Source organism: Panthera onca, chromosome C1 (genome assembly GCF_046562875.1).
Source record: "Panthera onca isolate mPanOnc1 chromosome C1, mPanOnc1 haplotype 2, whole genome shotgun sequence".
Lineage (NCBI taxonomy): Eukaryota > Metazoa > Chordata > Mammalia > Carnivora > Felidae > Panthera > Panthera onca.
Genome location: NC_138346.1, coordinates 200450926 through 200473368, shown reverse-complemented (window position 1 = coordinate 200473368; position 22443 = coordinate 200450926). Strand labels below are relative to the sequence as shown.

At 38.7% G+C, this 22443-nt stretch overlaps 1 protein-coding gene across 2 annotated transcripts in view; it reads right to left on the bottom strand.

The window, feature by feature from the left end:
• EYA3 (EYA transcriptional coactivator and phosphatase 3) overlaps window positions 1-21086 on the bottom strand; it is a 95989-nt gene extending 74903 nt beyond the window's left edge. The window contains exon 1 of one of the 2 annotated variants that reach the window (XM_060624731.3): window positions 20949-21086. The gene's annotated coding sequence lies outside the window, so the exon portion shown is untranslated. The remainder of the gene's footprint in view (window positions 1-20948) is intronic. The other variant, XM_060624732.3, reaches the window with a different exon arrangement.
• Window positions 21087-22443: the final 1357 nt, after the last annotated feature.

Genomic DNA, 22443 nt, shown 5'->3' with positions numbered 1-22443 from the left:
TACAAGGCAAAATGAGAAAAGGTGTCAGGAGAAATGGTTTCAAAACATAAGAATACATTTCTGTGGTCTCTTGTGAAACATTGCTTATGTAATGTAATGTAATGTATGTTATGTAATGTAGTAAGCGGCAGAGGGCAAGTAGTAATTTGGGATTCCTAATCCACAAAACATACACATTAGTTTCAAACATAAAGTGAACAAATGTTTATTAATACTTACAAATATCTCACTGAAATTAGGCAAAAATAACAATGAGTATCTTGGAGGAGACGAGAATAATTGAGGGAATTAAGAAAGATGTACCCTACACCAACCAGTCTTTAAAACCAATTATAGTGGGAAGGACGAGAGAGCAATCATTTACTAAGCATATATAATACCCCAATTATTTTTAAGTTTATTGTCTTACCTAGTTTTATCTCCACAACTATCCTCATACAGGACAACTATCCTATCCACGGACAGGGCAACTAGGACTGAGAGATTTAAACAATTTGCCTGAGAATAATAGCAATAATGTTTCAGGTTAAGGTAGAAATACATCAAATAAAGATATTACCACCAGAGGATGGTGGTAATAGTTGCACAACACCATGAATGTACTTAATGACACTGAATGCTGTATTTAAAAGTGGGTAGAGGAGCCTGGGTGACTCAGTCGGTTAAGTTTCTGACTTTGACTCAGGTCATAATCTCATTGTCCCCAAGTCTGAGCCCTGTGTCGGGCTCTGTGCTAACAGCTCAGAGCCTGGAGCCTGCCTGGGATTCTATGTCTCCTTCTCTCTCTCTGTCCTCTCTCTTCCCTGCTCGTGCTCTCTCACTCTCAAAATTAACATTAAAAAAATTTTTTAAATAAAAGTGGGTAAAATAGTTAATTCTGCTATGTGTACTTACCACAATAAAAAAATACTAAAAGACCCAACCCACGAGGGGCACCTGGGTGGCTTAGTCAGTTAAGCATCTGACTTGGGCTCAGGTCATGATCTCGCAGTCTGGGAGTTTGAGCCCCACGTCGGGCCCTGTGCTGACAACTCAGAGCCTGGAGCCTGCTTCAGATTCTGTGTCTCCCTCTCTCTCTGCCCCTACCCCACACTCTCTCTCTCTCTCTCAAAAATAAATAAACATAAAAAAATTTTTTTAATAAACAAAAAGACCCATGAGACAAGAAATCCCAAAGCAATGATCAAATCTAAAAAGTGCTTATAAGTAGAGAAAAATCAATATTTAAAAACTATTGCCAGGGCACCTGGCTGGCTCGGTTGGAGCCACATGTGACTCTTGATCTTGGGGTTGTGAATTTGAGCCTTACAGTGGGTATAGATTACTTAAAACAATTTTTTTTGATGTTTATTTATTTTTGAGAGAGACGGAGACAGAATGTGAGTGGGTTGGGGCAGACAGAGAGGGAGGCACAGAATCTGAAGCAGGCTGCAGGCTCCAAGCTGTCAGCACAGAGTCCGACGTGGGGCTCAAAATCACGAGCTGTGAGATTGTGACCTGAGCCGAAGTCGGACGCTCAACCCACTGAGCCACCCAGGCACCCCTACTTTAAAAAAATAAAATCTTAAAAAAATACTGCCAGAAAAACGGTATCAATGTGGAGAAAAACATGACTAATTCTAAATATATGAAGAACTAAGCATTCAAGAAATTTTGGAGAAAGTAGATTAGCATACTTATCTGTAGAAAGGAGATAAAAATTTTGTGCAACAGAAGAAAGCATAAGCAACAAATCAACAGAGCCAGTTATTAAAATGCACTTTCATGCAATGAGAAAAAACAAATCTAAGATTAAAAGGATATAACAAATATAATTATGATAAACCTTAAAGTCTATAAAATAAACCCAACAATTCAACAATATGATCATTTGTTATGTGGCAAACCACGACTAACATCCATCAAGGATGGATGCCTCTGTATCCATCAAAGGATACAGACAGTTTAAGTAACCACCAAGATCAAATCAGCACTTGGGAAAAAAGATTCTCACCGCTAACTGAATAAACTGTAATATTTTTAAGATACTACTTTGTACCGATGAAATACCAAAAATATATATATAAGCAACAAAACCAAGTGTTCTCTGAACTATACGAAAATAAGAAATATTCAGGGGTGCCTGGGTGGCTCAGTCAGTTGAGCATCCGACTTGGGCTCAGGTCACGATCGCACAGTTCGTGAGTTCAAGCTCTGCATTGGGCTCTGTGCTGATGGCTCGGAGCCTGGAGCCTGCTTCAGATTTTGTGTCTCCCTCTCTCTCTGCCCCTCCACAGCTCACACTCTGACTCTCTCTCTCAAAAGTAAATAACCATTAAAAAAGATTTTAAAAAATATTCAGGCACAGCTGTAAAATCATATTATCTTCAGACTATCCTCTGGTTAGAGTCAGGTCATAAAATTGCCCATGGCCTGATTCATTTCCTAATTTTTCCCCCAAAATTAAGTAGAGGGGTAAAAAGTCAACTCTATTCCACTATTTCAAAAAATAGAGTAAGTTTGTTTGTTCAGAGAAGTGAAAAATCAGAAACAACCAACCTGTGGAGAATGGTTTACCTATGCTCCAATTGCACTAATGAACATTCTTTATTCTTTTTAATTGTTTTCAATGTTTGTTTATTTTTGAGAAAAAGCAAGAGAGACAGAGCGTGAGCAGGGGTGGGGGGGGGCAGAGTGGGAGGCAGACAGAATCTGAAGCAGGCTCCAGGCTGTGAGCTGTCAGCACAGAGCCCAACATGGGGCTCGAACTCACAAAACCATGAGATCATGACCTGAACCGAAGTCGGAGGCTTAACTAACCGACTGAGCCACCCAGGTGTCACTAAAATATTACTCTGCATATATACAGGAAAGATGTTGTATTAGTACTTTTGTAAACTGCCACTTTACCAGAATCTCATTCTTTCTAATAATGAGAACAGTAAGAGAGTTGATTGTTGAGTTTCAGCTATATATTTTCCCTTGCTGCATAAAAATAGTTTCCTTCCTCTTTCCCAATATTAACCTCTTTATTTCTTCTTACTACCTAATGATATTGGTTTACACCTCCACTATAATATTAAGTAACAATACTAAATGTTGGGCATCCATTTCTTGTTCCTCACATTAATGAGAATACTTCTACCATACCACTATTAAGTGTGATATTGGTTTGGTCTGAAATAAATTTGGGGTGCCTGCCTGGCTTAGTTTATAGAGCATACGACGGTTGATCTTGGGGTCATGAGTTCAAGCCCCACATTGGGCACAGAGGTTACTTAAAAAAAAAAAAAAAAGAAAAAAAAAAGGAAAGGAAAAGAAAAATGAAATAAGTTCTCTTTAATCGTGTCAAATAAGAATTCATCAATTTTAATTAAATGAAGAACATTTATCAGGAAAAGATATTAATTTGGTCAATGCTTTTTTGGCATCCAAAATGATGATGACCATATGGTTTTTCTTTCATCTATTAAAACAACATGTTAACAGATCTAATATTGAACCATATGTGCATTTATTTCAGAAACTAAACTCTTGGGTTGTAGAATATTATTTTAACATACTGTTGAATTCTATTTTCTAGTACTGAATGTAAGATTTTTACATTAATAATTGGAAGATTCTTCCATGGTTTCCTATTTTGTGTTGTCCACGAAGTTTTAGAATCAACATTTCATTGGCTTCCTTAAAAGAGCTATAAACTCTCTCTTATCCATGCTCTGGTTCAGCTATCTATTCCTTGGCTATTTGAAACAACATACTTATGAAAACACCTAGGTCTAAAAGTTTTTATGGAGCAGTCCTTTGATAACTTTACGGATTCCCTTTATTGTTATTGGTCTACTGAATTTCTTTCTTCTGGGGTCAAATTTGGCAACATTTTCTAAAAATATCCATTTCACCCAGATTGTCAAGTTTATTTGCATAAGGTTTTACACCATAATGCATGCGTGTAGTCTTTTCATTCTCTTTAGAATGAATTCTACCATAAAGCCTCCCAAACTTCGGGGCGCCTGGGTGGCTCAGTGGGTTAAACACCCAACTTTGGCTCAGGTCATGATCTCGCGGTTTGTGGGTTCGAGCTCCGCATCAAGCTCTGTGCTGACAGCTCAGAGCCTGGAGCCTGCTTCGGATTCTGTGTCTCCCTCTCTCTCTGTGCCCCTCCTTTGCTCATGTTCTGTCTCCCTCCCTCTCAAAAAATAAACATTAAAAAATTTAGAAGAAAAAAAAAACCTCCCAAACTTCATCCAAATCAGTTTACTCTCAGTGAACTTCCTATTGATCAAAATCAGTAATCAGAACATTCTGATTCAAGAGAGCTGAAGAAGCACACCCATTTATGTCCTCTCTCCAGAGATCCACTTCATAAAAATAATAGCAAAGGAATGAAAGAGATGAAAGACACAACAACAAAATAAAAACAGTGGGGCGTCTGACTGGCTCAGTCAGAAGAGCATGCGGCTCTTAATGTCAGGGTCATGAGTTTGAGCCTCACATGGGGTGTAGAGATTACTTAAATAAATAAAACCTGAATAAAATTTTAAAAAAGAAAAGAAAAACAGTGATTTCAAGAGGCAAAAGATTCAACAAATTTCTAGAAGACAGAAAGTATATAGAAAATTGATATCTGAGTCATCCATTTTCTCATCATTTCAAGAAATATTTTAGGGGCACCTGGCTGGCTCAGTTGGTAGAATATGTGACTCTTGATCTGGGAGCTACAAGTTAAGCCCCACAATAGGTGCAGGGCTTACTTTAAAAAAATAAATATTTTATGTAGTAGGCATTATTCTAGGCACTGGAGATAAAGAACTGTGCACAAAGACTCCCTGCTCTTAGTATGTTTATATTCTAACTGGTAAGAGACAGATAAAAAGTAAATTATTATTCAAGCAGTGGTAAGAAATATAAAATAGGACAAGGAAATAGAGAAACTAATTTCACAGAGTCTGGATTCTTTGTCCCATGTGGCCACTGAAGTTTCTGATGTTAGTTTAATGGTCAGCTAATGATTAGACAGAGATTTCCTTAGACTCCTGGAACCAGTAAATCTCCCAGTCTTCATGGATGGGCTCTGTATATGTATTAGGGCACACTTTTAACACTAAGCCAGTTTACAATTTTTCCTTAGCCTTCACTATCCGTTGGCACAGAGCCTCAACATGAACTAGAACTAAGAACTTAGGGCCTTCTCAGGTCCTTTCTAAAGATGCACACAGCTCAACATATGGGCACAGCCTTCTTGATTCCCAGGAATATATCAAAGCTTTACAAATCCCCTATGGACATCTACTCCCCAGCTTTTCCTTTTAAGCTTTTTGGTTAGTCTGTTTGCCCCAACCGTTACTCACTACCATAGGCAGCTGAGATGTTCAATTGCCTCTAACTGTTTTCAATGAATACCCTGGGCAGAAAAGGCTCCAAGTCTGGTCAAATATATGCAAGTTTGCAAATGAGGTCTTTTAAGGAACGACCAGACAGGTCAATTAATAACAAATAATAGCAAGTCAAATAATGACAATTCTCTGGAACAGGGCTTTGAAAAAGCTCCAGTCTTGGTCTGTAGCTTCCAGTTGGCTTCTGGGCTGCTAGTTTTCACCATGATTAGGGACTGTTGGTTTTCAAAGCTACTGTGGAACTGGAGAGAGGACGGCACCTGGGCAAGTTAAAACATTACAAAGTTCACGGTGTTCTTGAGATTTGGCCATTTTTCTTGAATAAATGTTCCTAGTTTGCTACAAGCCTATGGTTAATGTTCAGAGTTCTGAAACAGTTGATTTTGACTATGTCTGCCAATGTCCTCATTGTTTTTATAAAGTATTTCCAGAGGTTCTTCCTCTGCCATGACTGCCGACATCCTGCATTTTAATTGAGAAACTCCTTTTTTTTTTTTTTTAAATGTTTATTTTATTTCTGTGAAAGAGACAGAGAATGAGCAGGGAAAGGGCAGAGAGACAGGAGACACAGAATCTGAAGCAGCCTCCAGGCTGTAAGCTGTCAGCACAGAGCCTGACACGGGGCTCGAACTCACAAACTGTGAGATCATGACCTGAACCAAAGTTGGACGCTTAACCGACTGAGTCATCCAGGTGCCCCAAGGAACTTATATTCTAATAGAAAGATGAACAAATAATAAGGTAATATGATTTCACAAAGCAATAAGTACCATGGAAAATAGCACAAAGAATAGAGAGTGACTACAGGGGAGCTATTTCAGATAGGGTGATAATTTCTGTGAGATGGTAACATTTCAGCAGAAATGTTAATAATAAAAAGGATGGAGTTATAAGAAGATGCAAAGGAAGAGGTTTCAGAAGGAAAACAAGTGTAAAGAAACTGAAAGGATGACATCTGGGCATGTTGAGAAATGGCAAAAAGGCCAATGTTAGCAAGTGAATGAGTGGTTGGAAAAGAAGACTCAGATGCAGGCAAGGGCCAGATGACACACAGCCTTGTAACACATGATACGGAGTTTGGGAACGCAATGAGTGCTTCAAGCAAAACAATGACATAATTTGAGGGGTACCTGGTGGCTCAGTCAGTTAAGCATCCGACTTCGGCTCAGGCCACGAACTCGTGTTTCGTGAGTTTGAGCCCGGCCTCAGGCTCTGTGCTGACAGCTTGGAGCCTGCAGCCTGCTTCATATTGTGTCTCCCTCTCTCTCTGCCTCTCCCCTGCTCGCACTCTCTCTCCCCCCCTCTCTCTCTCTCTCAAAAATAAAGATTTTTTGAAAATTAAAAAGAAAAAAGAATTACATAATTTGATTAATAAACACTAAACACCATGGGGAGAATAGACCATATGGATATACTTGCCCTCCTCAGGCAGACCATTCAATGTGTCTGGAAAGCATTTCTCCAGGCTTTATCCAGGGGACAAACACCAGATGCTCAAAATCAAGAGCAAGGGCCAGAACACTGATTTAAGCTCCAGGCACCCTTCATTTCTTCATAATTGTTTACTTGAATCTGGTACATTTCTAAAACGTCTACATATACTTTCATCTGTGATTTCTTCTCCTAGTCTCTATTGATCCAATCTCCTTGTTTCTCATCTTTCAGAAATTTGAAAGTCTCATCAACTGATGGTAACCTTTCTTGATATACTAAAACATCTAACATATCTAACATATTACTCAGAGTCCTTCATACTCAAGAGTCCTCCTGAAGTAGACACAAATATCCAGCAGACCTATACTCAGTGATCTCCCTTAAAGCTCTATTTATTTACTTTAGAGACAGCAAGAGAGCACACACGAGCTGGGGAGAGGGGCAGAGGGAGAGACAGAATCTCAAGAAGGCTCCACACTCAGTGCAGAGCCCAACGTGGGGCTCCATCCCACGACTCTGTGATCATAACCTGAGACAAAATCAAGAGTCAGACACTCAACCAACTGAGCCACTCAGGAGCCCCAGGATCTCTTTTAAGTGACCCTAAGAGAGCTCTTTAGCTCTCACAATTCAGGCATCAGCACAAATCACATTTCTGTGGCCAAAAAAATTGCAACCAACTACATCTTCCAGGCTGAACTGTCTGTGGATAGACAAAAGCCATCACCATGCTGGTGAACTCCCTCCATAAATAAACAGCCCAGCCAAGTGACTGTGGTAAAATCGGGAATTCTTCTGGTTACTTTATTTGGGAGGTATGCCTGACCAACATATCATGGTATTGTCAGCTGTAGGAATATTTATAGTAACTTTACACTTAATACTTATCTGAACTTACTGAGAATTTTTTTTAATTCATTTAGTCTGTACCAAATTCTTAACAGAAACAAAACACTTTATTGGGAAGAGATTCTCTAAGAAGAATTGTTCTTATGATTTCTAATATTATTTCTCAGAAAATCATCCTTTGAAGTTGTCTATAAAACAATCTTTGGGGCATCAGGGTGGCTCAGCCGGTTGAGCATCTACCTCTTGGTTTTGGCTTGGGTCATGATCCCAAGGTCACTGAGCTCTGCACTGAGCATAGAGCCTGCTTAGAATTCTCTCTCTCAGGGCACGTGGGTGGCTCAGTCAGCTGAGCATCCGTCCAACTTTGGCTCAGGTCATGATCTCACGGTTCATGGGTTCGAGCCCCGTGTCGGGCTCTGTGCTGACAGCTCAGAGCCTGGAGCCTGCTTCAGATTCTGTGTCTCCTTCTCTCTCCCCCTCCCCACCCCACCCCTCTCAAAAATAAATAAACATTAAAAAAAAAAAAAAAAAAAAAAAAAAAAAAAAAAAGATTCTCTGGGGCACCTGGGTGGCTCAGTTGGTTAAGCACCTGACTTCGGCTCAGGTCATGATCTCACAGTTCATGAGTTCGAGCCCCACATCAGGCTCTGTGCTGATAGCTCGGAGCCTGGAGCCTGCTTTGGATTCTGTGTCTGTCTCCCTCCCTCTCTCTCTCTCTCTCTCTCTCTCTCTCTCTCTCTCTGTGCCCCTCCCCATTTGTGTTGTGTCTCTCTTAAAAATAAACAGTAAAAAAAAAAAAAAAGATTCTCTTTCTCTCCCTCTCTAAATAAAAACTAAAATATTAAAATCAAATATTATTTAATAAAAATTAACAAAAACTTTTCCCCATAAGCTTCCAATAAAATAGGGAGATGTGTTCTATAGGAAAAATTCCAAAACCAGGGTAAAAAGTATTGAAAAGGAATGAGTTCATCTGAATTAGATTTGTCAAAGTGAGTTTAATAATAATCCAACGTTCTACTACGTTCCTTCCAACTCTCCTAGATTTTAGTAACTTGTCAGTCACAAGCCTAAGAATTTAATGTATAGAGAACCAGACTCCACGGAACTCAAAACCCCCCAAATTTTATCTTCATCCTCTCTTAAATCTGTGAAGTTAACTAAGAGAATCACAACTTTTTTCTGCAGGTGCTACAGACTGATACATGGTTTATACCAACATGAATATCCTATGTACTGCTTCCACTTACATAGAAAAATTTGTACCCTACTTCATCAAAATTCACAAGTCAAAACTCTATATATCATTCTATAAATCTGTATACCACATTTATACATCAATTAGCTCTCCATTATTCAGATAAAATTTATCTTACACCATACTAACAGAACTAAGTCTTTTGAAATGTATGTCCTTACCTGTAAGAACTATAAAAATCTAAGTTAGGTTCTTTGATCAATGTTTTATTTCTCCAAACTTATTTACTCCTTCAAAAATCCATGAGCCAAAAATTCAGTGCTGTCATTTCAGCACAGAATGAGGAATAGTAAAGGTTTCTGTTTTCATATTAAAAAATTTTTAATTCCAGTGTAGTTAACATACAGTGTTGTATTAGTTTCAGAATGACAGTGAAGTTTTAACACTTGTTATTTTACAATTTTCAACCTAATCCACCTCTGTCGGAGGCAAGTTTGGCAAGCTTAGAGCACTGACTCTGGAGCCAGACTACTTAGGTTCAAATACCAGCTCTGCACTGATGAGTGCTGTGGGAGTTTAATTATTCAACTTTCCTGTGCCTCAGTTACCTCGTCTGTAAAATGCGGATAATAATAATAATAATATATTATCTTTGTCATAAGGTTTAAATGAGTTAATATTTGTGAAGCTCTCAGAATAGTGCCTGGCACCACAGTAAACATGACAAAGCTGTTTGCTGAAGAAAAATTAAATAAATAAGTATCTTAGACATAAGACAAATTCAGGAGGGAAATCTGGTCTTGAGTGAAAGTCAACTCATTCACTAGTTGCTCTTAGTTTTTCAAAGGGAAAAATATTAAAATTATTAAGGATAAGGCCCAAATAGCAAGAGATTCCCATGAGAGATTAACAAGTTGGACCTGTAGTTTTGCTTTTGTCACTTGGCTTGATTCCACATACCCTACACGAGAACTTTCCCTATAAGTCCTTTGCAAGGAAAGTGGTTTTTAAGCTCCTGGACAATAAAACATTGAATGTCAATCACATCCTGTTACTTAGCAAATACACAGAACTCATCACGGTCACAAATACTTTCAGGAGATCCAACTGTGAGTTGTGAGTTATTAATAGCTAACATTTATGGAATGTTTTTTATGGGTCAGACCCTGTTCTAAGTACGTTACATGTATAATTCATTTAATCCTCTCAGTAAGTCTGTAAGATAGGTGCTATTGATTATTATTACCATTTTAGAGATAAGAAAAAGTACAGAGAGTAACTTGGCCAGGGTATTTACCTAGTAAGTCACCAACCTGGAATTCAAGCCCAGGCAGCCAAGCTTCAAAGCCTGAGGTTTCAAACCACAGCTATGTGCCATTCAATATGAAACATCACAGACAGGACTGATGACTTTAAAAAGCTGACCAAGCTAAAAATCTATGCTATGTCATGCTATTCACAAGCCAGATAATGACAAGATACTAAGGCAAGTTTCCTTCTTTATTCTCTCTCATTTTTGTTCTCCCAGGCCTCCCAAGTGAATATGAGTTAATAAATGAAGTGCTTTACACAGTGCCTGGAACATAGTAAGTGTTCATTAAGTGTTAGGAGGAGGTGATGATAAAAACAGTAGAGTATGTTGCTGACCCTGCCTCACTCTAATGGCTATGATATGCTAGGAACTGCTGATATCTCTACTACCTTTCCCCCTTTATGATTACAGAAAAGGAGTCGGGACAATACATACATGCAGTCCACTCTTCAACCGTGTTACTTTCACCTGACCATATACACAAGAGACACTGCTTCACTGCTCAGTTCTCTTTTCTGGTTTACAAAGACTAGATTGGGGCCAGAAGAAAGTAGAATAAAACAGCTTTGTAACCTTTGGACCAGTTGCTAAGAGCAGAAGCAAAGTTCGCAAAACGCAACTTCATCAACTTCAACTTTTGACTATAAGATGGAACCTAGCAAATGATTCTCATGATGGAAGCTCTGCATGTGACCAAGTGTTTTCAACCTCATGATTCTATATTATTGCAGTCTTTAAAATGATGTGCCTAACCACAGTAAAGAACAGAGATGACAGCAATGACAATCAGGGCAATAGGGTTTCCCTCTCAAATGTTCTGCAGTTATTTAGATTAAAAGCTTAACAGAATCAAGATACATTTCAGAGAAAAAAAAACTAACAAACCCAAACATTTTCAATTCCAAAAAACAATATTAGAAAAAAATCTAGCAGTCATTCAAATTTTTCAAACTCCAGGTATAATCCATTAATGTTGTCTTATTAACTTAGTGAAGACTAACAGTTTTTAATGAAATACAATAAAGCAAAATAGAACAGAAAATATTACAATGTATCACCAGTAGTAAAGATAATATTGTTCCACAAAACTTCTGTTTCAATTTTAAACATTAATATGTACATATACATGTGTAAGTACTGGATACTGTATACATACGTGTGTAAGTACCGGGTAACAATGAAAAAATGCATGTTATAGTGGGTCATGATCAAAAAAATTTGAAAGGCACTTTATCAGAATATAAAAAACTGACCAGTCAAGGAGGAAAATATCCACTTCAAACTACACAGGAAATAACATTCAGAGTTTTGGTGGTTCTCTTAGTTAAAAAAAAATTTTTTTTTTCATTTTGTTTATTTTAGAGAGAGAGAAAGAGAGCACGAGAGGTGGAAGGGGCAGAGGGAGAAAAAGAAAATCTTAAGCAGGGTCCACACTCAGTGCAGAGCCGCAGAGCCAAACTCAGGGCTGGATCCCACAACCCTGGGATCATGACCACAGTCTAAACCAAGAGCCGGAGTCTAAACCAAAAGTTGGTTGGGATGTGCAACCAACTCTTAATTAGGTTTTTAAAGGCAACCCTTTACTCTGAAAAAGAATTTAAAAAGGAGAAGAAAACCATCTATAAGAATCAATAGTTTAACAGTTACTCCAAATAAACAAGTTTCACAGAATGTGAGGTGCCAACACTAAATAAATATATACTAACAGGAGATACACAGGAATGAGATAAAGCAAACATTTTCAGTTCATCTAGTTATTAAATGCCACACCAGGGGCGCCTGGGTGGCTCAGTCGGTTAAGCGGCCGACTTCGGCTCAGGTCATGATCTTGCAGTTTGTGAGTTCGAGCCCCGCGTTGGGGTCTGTGCTGACAACTCAGATTCTGGAGCCTGTTTCAGATTCTGTGTCTCCCTCTCTCTGATCCTCCCCCGTTCATGCTCTCTCTCTGTCTCAAAAATAAATAAACGTTAAAAAAAAAAAAATAAATGCCACACCAATATTAGAGATGGCTTATACTCTTTGCAAAAGCTCTCATTCCCAATCTCAAGAACACTTATTCATCAGTTATCTGATAGCTGCTTCCCAACCTACAGCAAAGATTTGGTAAAAGGGAAAAGTAGATTTGAAAAATTCAGTGAAGTAATAACACAGTGATTCCTGGAGAATGTGGTTTTTTTTTTTAACGTTTATTTTTTGAGAGACAGAGAGAGACAGAGCGTGAGCAAGGGAAGGGCAGAGAGAGAGAGGGAGACACAAAATCTGAAGCAGGATCCAGGTCTGAGCTGTCAGCACAGAGCCTGACACAGGCCTCGAACCCAAGAACCTTGAGATCATGACCTGAGCTCAAGTCGGACATTCAACCGACTAAGCTACCCAGATGCGTCCTGGAGAATGTTTTTTAATAAGACAGGTATATACTACTTTTTACCCTAAAATGTTCTCTAAATTCTGAAATTTTCTAAAAAAACAAATCATATACACATTTTGGATTATGCTGTCGACAAAGAGTGAAACTGCCATATTAATATTATCAATCTAGTAGGAAAAAATTAACATTATTGTGTTAAATTAAAATTCCCTCTTATTTTAGGGGCGCCTGGGTAGCTCAGTCGGTTAAGCGTCCGATTTCAGCTCAGGTCATGATCTCATGGCTTGTGAGTTCGAGCTCCGCATCGGGCTCTGGGCTGACAGCTCAGAGCCTGGAGCCTGTTTCAGATTCTGTGTCTCCCTCTCTCTGGCCCTCCCCTGTCCACACTCTGTCTCTGTCTCTCTCAAAAATAAATAAACATTAAAAAAAATTTTTTTAATAAAAAATAAAATTCCCTCTTATTTTGAAAAAAGGAGGAACAACAGGTGAAACTGACCTAAATCTTTTTCAACTACTATGGAAACTTAAGAATAAAGTTCAATTCTACCTAAGAGCTAATCATTCTAATTTATTCCCATAGCAACAGTGCTGCTAGCAGAAACAATTTTCCTAAATTCAGTAATTGCTACATTATTAAATTTCAGGTGAAAAAAAAAAACTATTGAAATTTTAGGAGATAAACTAATTATCAAACCCATATATAAAAAAGAATTGCTTCTGAAACAAAAATTAAATGTTTAAACCAAAATAAGGAATATTCTAAATCATCATAGCAAAGCTTCTCAGATCCATATTTTTCCCACTCAAAAAGAAAAAAAAATCAAGACAAAAGCTACTATGAAAAATGGTGTACTGAATTAATGTCTGAATTAATAAAAGGAATTAATATATAAGAAATAAAATTAGTATCCCTAACCAAGTGTCACTTCTTACCAGAAATAACTATAGTTTTCTTCTGCTAACCAGATTCCATGATTCTCAATTGTTTCAAAAACTCAGAAAAGTAACTTCTCATATCTCAGTCCCAGACTCCTACATTAATTAAACTACACTTCAAATGATATAAAATCATCTCCTTCCTTTAGAGATGCAACAAGAATTTTTACATTTGGGAATAATAAAAGCACAAAAGAAGTAATATTAATATAATCAGTAATATTCTAAATGACTACATGCATTTTTTAATTTATAAAGGAAATGGTTTGTGAAAGTTCTCCTCGTTTCTAAGTCAAACTAAAAACACTCCTCTTTTCTAAGAAAAACTAAAAACGCTAATTTAAATATATTAATCTCAACAGTCCTAAGGAAATGGAAGTACTTAATTTTGCACAAATTTCCAACTTTTCCAAATTTACTGCTCAGTAAATCAGAAATCTGTTTGTTTTCTATTTCATATTTCAAAGTTGTTAAATTCATAGTGGACACATTAAGATTTCGAGTTTAAGACTATTACATAAATTTAATACTCTGCAGATCAAAGAAAGGAAGTATAATAAGATCAAGAGGTAGGACATTTTAGGGGCGCCTGGGTGGTTCAGTCAGTTAAGCATCAGACTTCAGCTCAACTCATCATCTCATGGCTTGTGTGCTCAAACCCCACTGACAGCTCAGCCTGGAACCTGCTTCTGATTCTTTGTCTCCCTCTTTCTCTGCCCCTCTCCCGCTCACGTTCTGTCTCTCTCACTCTCTCTCTCAAAAATAATAAACATTAAAAAAATAAAAAGAGGAAGACATTTTAGTAATATAGAATACATTTTATTAAATATGCTACCTTTTCTCCAAATAACTCAAAAGTAACCAACTTCCACACAATAATTTTTTAAAGAGGGAAAGATATGGTCCTGCTTTCCTTTTATAATACATGATTTTTGCCATCTAAGAAACACAGGTGGTAAAAGGGTTTGCAATTTGCCTTAGGCCAGCCCATGTAAAACTCCTCTCTAAGGTTCCCAAGCCCAAAGTGGTCCTCTGATAACAGTTTCCGGCAAACTGGATTTTTAACCTTAACCTACAAAGGAAGAAATCACTAAATTAGTAAAACGCTGTACAAAAAGGTCATGAACTCTAAAGCCAGAAAAATTAAGTTCAAATCCAGCTCTCTGGCTAACTAGCTGTGTTACTCTGGGCAAGTTATAGAACTTCCATGCCTTGGTTTCCTCATTGGTAAAATGGAGATAAGAACAGTATTTACTTCACAGTGTTGTACAGCTTAAGGAGTTCATGTATGTAAACCACTCAGAGTAGTTCCTGGCACATAGTATGCGCTATATAAAGCTGCTTTTATTTTTTACTGTTTTACCAATACAGATTTTTACAGTTCAGTTGCGAAAGTTTCCCAAATGAAATTTATTTAATTGTACCTATAAAAAAACAATATAATTTTAAACAGTGATGCAAATTAATGTAAGAACCTTAAAATAATGATGAGAAATCACTGTTTTGAAAACAATAGAAAATCACAAAATCTAGCTTAAAAAAATCATATACAATTGTCACTGAGAAGTGACATTTTCTTAGGATTAAGCTTATTTTAATTCTAATTATATTTTCTTCTTTTTTTTCTACACCTTGGTGATACAGGTTATGTTAAATCTTATGGTTTAATTCAAATATGTACAAAGAAAACCAAATTCAGAATTTAAGCGTAAACGCCAGCCTTATGTATAATGCTACCTAGTTCACATGAACAGCCTATATACGTATTACTAAAACTGTACATAGTAGGTACCCAAAAGAAACTTGCTAAAAGAAATATACAAATATTAACCAAGCTGATAAGTTAAAGTGCATCCAACACAATCGGTAGTAAGATCTGTAAGATATTAAGTACTATTTTTTTATTTTTCTTTTTGTTTTGTTTTTTTAATTTTTCCACCCAAATTTTGGAATCATTTGTTCCAGTTCTATGAAAAATGCCACTGGAATCTGTAGATTACTTTGGGTAGTATGGACATTGTAACAATATTAGTTCTTCCAGTATATGAGCATGGACTATCTTTCCATTTATTTATGACATCTTCAGTTTTTTTATTTTTTATTAAAAAAAATTTTTTTTTAATCTTTATTTATTTTTTAAGAGACACAAAGAGACAGAGCATAAGCGGGGAAGGGGCAGAGAGAGAGACGGAGACACAGAATCCAAAGCAGGCTCCAGGCTCTGAGCTGTCAGCACAGAGCCCGACGTGGGGCTCGAACTCACAAAACGTGAGATCACGACTCAAGCCGAAGTCGGACACTTAACTGACTGAGCCACCCAGGCACCCCTACATCCTACATCTTCAGTTTTTTAATCAATGTCTTACAGTTTTCTGTGTACAGGTATTTCACCTCCTTGGTTAAATTTACTCCTAGACATTTTATTATTTTTGATGCCATTGTAAATGGGATTGTTTTCTCAGTTCTTCTTCTTCTTTTTTTAATCTTTTGTTTTTTTGAGAGAGAGAGAGAGACACAGAGTGTGAGCAGGGGAGAGGCAGAGAAAGAGGGAGACACAGAATCTGAAGCAGGCTCTAGGCTCTGAGCTGTCAACACAGAGCCCGATGCAGGGCTCGAACTCATGGACTGCAAGATCATGACCTGAGCCAAAGTCAGACGCCCAACCAACTGAGCCACCCAGGAGCCCCTCAGTTACTCTTTTTTGATAGTTCATTATCAGTGTGTAGAAATGCAACAGATTTTTGTATACTGATATTTTATCTTGCAAATTTACTTAATCCATTAATTGTAACAGTTTTTTGTGGAGACTTTAGGTTTTCTACAGGTAGAATTAGGTCACTTGCAAACAGTAACAGTTTAACTTATTCCCTTACTAACTTGGATACATTTTCTTTTCCTTTTTCTGCCCAATTGCTGTGGCTAGGACTTCAATACTATGTTGAATAAAAATGGTGAGAATGGACATCCTTGTCTTGTTCCTGATTTTAGAGAAAAAGCAGTTGACTATGTTTGTGATGGGTTTGTCACATATGGTCTTTGTAATACTGAGGTATGCTTCCTCTATTCCTATTTTGTTAAAAGTTTTAAATCATGAGTTTTACAATTTCAATGGATGTTGAAAGGTTAGGACTACTTATACATTTCCTTTTTTGATTTAAAATACTACTATGGGGCACCTGGCCGGCTCAGTCGGTGGAGTATATGATTCTTGATAATCTCAGGGTTATGAGTTCAAGCCCTATATTGAGCATAGAAATTACTTAAAAAAAAAAAAAAAAAAAAAAAAAAAGGTAAAATACAACTACATATTTAAAAGAAGAAAACAGTAAAGTTTTCTTAAAAACATAAAATTTTATGAAGTCCATATTTCAAATATGTTTTTAAATATACTACAAATAAAGAAGATACTCTAATTATTTTTACATTTAATAATTAGATACCTTAGGACTTAGGTTGATGGGACCAAATAAAAATATTGAGATGATGATGTGGTTTCTGCTCCATTATTTATGTTCTCTGTCAATAAGACATATTAATAATAAGGCAGTTGGTAGCTTAAGCCATATATTCTGTATAAGAACATACACCTGTATTTTTAAGTTAATTGGCAGAAAGTCCACCTATTTTCAACTTTATTACAAATATAATTAACCCCCTAATATAAATGAATGCAGGGGAAGAATAAGCTTTTCCTAATATTCTTAAATGCATTTTGAACTTTTTAAAAAAATGTTTATTTATTTTGAGAGAGAAAAAGAGCATGCACAGGAGAGCAAGGGGAGGGGAAGAGAGGGAGGAGAGAATCCCAAGCAGGCTCTGTGCTGTCAGCATGAAGCCCAAAGCCGGGCTCAATCTCACAAACCATGAGATCATGACCTGAGCCGAAATCAAGAGTCCAACGCTTAACCATCTAAGCCACCCAGGCGCCCCACTTTGAATTATTTCTATGTTGAACTATTCTACGTTAACTATTTTGAACTAGTCTTCCTCCATTTAAAATACACATAAGTTAAGGTATCTTCTTGTTATATGTAGAACACAAAAATCTCTTAGACAACTACCGAAAAAGAAGTTCTATCAGCCTTTTATCTGAAAGCAAAACAAAAAGAACGAAGTTATGAAGTGGTTTAGGTAGGTCATAGAAACCATCACACCACAAGGTAAGGATGTGGTGTGGGTGTACTTTGTTTCTTATATTTTTAAAGCTGCATTTTCCTTAAAACATATCCTAGGGTTCAAGAATAAAAGTTTAAATATGTAAAACAACATACAGTAACAAGTAAAATGACAAAAAATAATCAAAAATAATTGAACCAAATAAAAACAGAAAACCTGGTATGCATAAACTAATATGAGAAATTTATTTTAAATGGAGTCCTCAGGGTTACAAAATAAGACTGCCAAACTAAAGGAGAAATTTCTATGGAAAACTGACATCAATTCCTCTCCTGAGCTTTCCAAACACATACACTAAGCTGTCTCTAGTGATAATTTTTGTTGTTGTTTGGAAGCTGGGTAGGACATGCACACTTTTCAGAAATTAGAAAGTCTATTAGTGTTTGGTAGGAAGACAGGAGCACGAACACAAATGCTCCAATGAGACCACAGGATGTTCATGTAAAGGCTTTTATGCAGCATCCATATCATAATGGGCTAAAATGATTTTAGCAGAAAAGAGAGAAAAAGACTCCCTAAGACTTTTCAACTTTTACTTCTGCACAACAGTTTCTTTCTAGGGGCCATCTTTGAAGGCAGCCTTGAATTTAAAAATCTGTCATAAATTCCTTCTCCTAGAATTCATTCCTATGGCACAAATGTATTGAAATGAACCACTAGGGGCGCCTGGGTGGCTCAGTAGGTTAAGCTTCCAACTGACTTTGGATCAGGTCATGATCTCAGTTTGTGAGTTCGAGCCCCACTCTGTGCTGCCAGTACAGTGCCTACTTGAGATTCTCTCCCTCCTTCTCTCTCTGCCCCTCCCCTGTACTCTCTCTCTCTCAAAAACAAATAAATAAACTTTAAAAAAAAAAAAAAAAGAAGAAGAAATGAACCACTAAATACTACATTGTGCTCTCTGGCCTACAACTTTGAGAGAACTAAAACCCACTTCTCTGGGTGCATGACTCTGAGTACAAGACTTCTGTATTTGTAAAAACTGACCTTGGAAAAATCACCAATTCTTTAGGTCTTGATTTCCTTATTTGTAAAATAAAAGGGTAAGTTTGAGCTCTACAGAACCCTCCAGCTGTAACCTGTAGAAATCCATCTACGTTTAGACTTAGACATGCTCAAGAAATAGAAAGTTCAGAAGAATGTGGAAAGATGGTCTTGCATCAATCCAAATATAAATCTATCTATGGAGTGCCCATGGCTAAAAAAAAAAAAAAAAGTCCACAAACTTAGAGGTAAAGAAGCAGTTAGAGGGAGTCAGCCCATACTCACTGGGGTTAGTTTTTAAGGATGTGAAATGAGGAGACCCAGGTTGAACAGAAGCTGGAGTTTCCAATGTAGGTGCTGGGGAGAAGGTATGGGTAAAGAGCTTTCCAAAGGGCTTCCCTCAGCAGTTAGATAAGGACTGAAAACCACCCAAAGGGTCCTTCTCTGTGGCTTCTAGGACTAATATGGCCAAGCTCCAAAGTCCCTTGCTAAAAATAGCTGAAGGGAGCAGCCCCATTCTGGAATGAGCAAGGTCTATGCTATGCTTGTGTATGTATATGCATCATATAATGAGAGAAACTTTTCTCTAACTCACCAGTCAAACATGAAGCAGACACTTCACTTAAATACTAAATCTCAGAGCACAATTTATATTTCAAAAGCAGATCACATAAAAGTATTTGCAATCAAATGCCAGACATACACCACAAACACTGGAAAAACAAAAATAAAAATTATCCAACGCTGTGTCTCAAAATATACCTCGGATCACAAAATCTGAGACACTAACCCCTATTAAGTCCAATCTCTTCATCTTGGAGGTGACTAAAAGCCATCAGAGAAACTTTAAAAATTTAAGAGAAACCTAACTCTCAAATGAGAAAACGATGGTTTTTAAGACTAAGGTGGAGGGGCGCCCGGATGGCTCAGCTGGTTAAGCGTCAGACTTCTGCTCAGGCCTTGATCTGGCAGTGGTGAGTTCGAGCCCCCGTGGGCATCTGCGCTGACAGCTCAGAGCCTGGAGCCTGCTTGGGATTCTGTGTCTCCCTCCCTCTCTCTGCCCCTCCCCGCTCGCACTCTATCAGTCTTTCAAAAATAAACATAAAAAAAAAAAAAAAAAAAAAAAGACTAAGGTGGAAACAGTAAGGAAAAAATAAAAGAACAGTCTAAGTAATAAAGTAGTGTAATGTCTGGCTTATGAAGAAACAGGAAGAAAAACAGAAAACTTGTCAATACGGTAAAAACGAAGAAACCATCTGTAAGAGGTTAAAGATAAAGGTACATTTGCACACGGAGTTCAATTAATGAAAACGTACTCTGAAACTACTAGAGTGCACTCTTTGGCAGAAAACGTTTCAGTAACTCTAAAATTTCTGGCAAGGAGCTTGTAAATCTGGGGCTAAAAATCTCCCAAGAAACTCTTGTCTTCTGTCATAGCACCTGTCCTTGTAAGTAAAGCCCATGCAGAACACAGAGCTGATCGTCCACATTTTTGCCTCAGCTGTGCACATCCACTCTCATGGGACAGAAAACACAAAAATGACAGCACGTCCTCATGGCCTGTCAGTTAACAAGACCACACAAGCCCAATCGCTAGCTGTTCCGTGTGCCTGCCACCTGTTAGCCTGCTCCAGAGAGAGCCCCCCAAACTGTGCTCCAGCGAAGAAAAAGGGAACGCCTTTGTTGTTCCCTAACTACGGAAGCTACCAGAGTCTAACACAACGCCCCAAGGCAAAACTTCCCCCAAGCCGGATGAATCGGCCGACACTGGGGCTTTGGCTAAGCCCTTCTCTAGCTAAGAAAAGGCGGGAGAACCCCAGGCGAAGCACAGATGTCACCTACTAGTCCCGGGAGGGGACAGGGATCGAAGGTGACGGAAGTTGGGGGGCCGGACCTAGGACCCTCGAGAGACGAGCTCAGTTTCGCAGTGGAGGAGGGGAAGCACAATGAGGAGGTGGGCCGTCCTGCTGCGGGAAAGAACAGCGAGAACCCCGGGAGGTGCTAACGTGAGAAGCAAGGGAAAAAGCGAGAGGCAGTGGTGAGGGAAGCGCTGAGGCGAAAGGCAAGAAACCCGGGCTTGTAACGGGGGGATGAGAAAAACAGCGAGGCGAGAGGTGCGCGGAGGCCAGCAAGGCTAAGGGGGAGGTGAAAGAGTCGAGGCCGGCGAGGGAAAGGGCTGAAGTGAGGGAAGCACTGCAGGGACAAGGGACAGGCAAAGAAAACCCCCACCCACAGGGACCGGGACAGAACTCTTGACCCGTCCCCGTACGGGCTGTACTCTACCGGCCGCACTCTGACCCTGTCGCGGCGGTGACTCACCCTAAGGTTGCAGAGGCCCCAGAGCAGGACATGGGTACTGGTCCAGACCCACAGCAGAACCCAGCGGATGCAGGAAACCGCGGCGTTAGCGTGACCCGGATGCGCATCCCTAGGAACCGGAAGTCAGCGGCCAGGGTCACCTCACAATCCACACCTCCTTCCACCAGAAGCCTCTGGGCGCATGTGTCAGGCCTCACGGAGCGGGGCGGGGCAGGGAGGCGCCTAGATCCCGCCCACTCCGCCGTTCCGGGAGCTCCGCCCCTGGTTACGCCCCACCGCGCGCCTCGGAGGGGCTTAGTGCTGAGGGGTTGACTTCTTGCTTCGCCCAGGAACTGGTGGTGCTTCTGCGGCGCAAGCAACCACGACAAAAACACACAAAAAAACAAAAACTTAACGCTTTCATATTTTTAGAAAGGCTTTTAGAATGCATGTAATGCTTGCCTCCCTAAAGCGATCGTGAGAAGAAATGCTGGTTGTATCTGGTAGTTTTAGAAAAAGTGTGGGAGGAAGAATGGGTGGGAAGTTTTGGAAGACGCTGGTGGGGAGGCGAACCCAATATTGGTTTATTCCCAACATCTATTGGTCTTACAGTAACTTCTCTTGCGTGCACGCTATTTTATGTGATAATTTTATCAGAAACAAAATTTATAGATGCTTCACTAACTTTAAGTTACTACCCGAATAGGAGCAGGGTTGAATTCAGGCATGTGGAGACCTGAAATTTATTCAATTTGAGGGCCCTGTTAAAGAAAATCCAAAATTACAAATACAATATTAGGTGTAAAAATGAGTCTTTGGAGTGAGAAAAGAAATTACAAATTACAAATTTTAAAGCTTCACAAATAACACAAAATCCAGAAAAGTTACACACTGTTTTTAAACTAAAATACTTCTTTTCTACACTTTTTGGGCTGTATACTCTTTGATCACCTCTTCCTATGACAACTTATTAAGTAATATCATTTATTGAGATCTTTGACTCCTCTCTTTCACACCCTTCATCTAATTCATCAGTGAGTTCTGCATAATCTGCCTTTAAAATTTGTTCAGAATCTGACCATTTACTGCCTCTATTGGTACAAGCCACAGTCGATGTGCGACTGCTCTTTTTATACCCTTCCTTTTCCACAATCTATTAATACAACATCAACAGGCTTCTGTTAACACCTTAAGCAGATCCTGTCCCCGCTCCAATGGATTCCTGTTTCCAAGTGAAAACAAAAAATCCTTGTACTGCCCTAGAGGACCCTCAAGACGTGACACTACCTACCCACCCCCGAGTACAACTAACCTTATCTCCTACTCTCCATTATACCACCACGTCAAGGCACATTGAGCTCTTTGCTATTCCTCAAACCTGCACATGAACTCAGGACCTTCATGCTTGCTGATCTCTGCTTGGAATCTCTTCCCCCAAACGCCTGCATCATTCACGAGGTCACCTCCTTTACATCTTTGTTCAAATGTTACCCTCTCAATGAGAACTTCCTTGCCA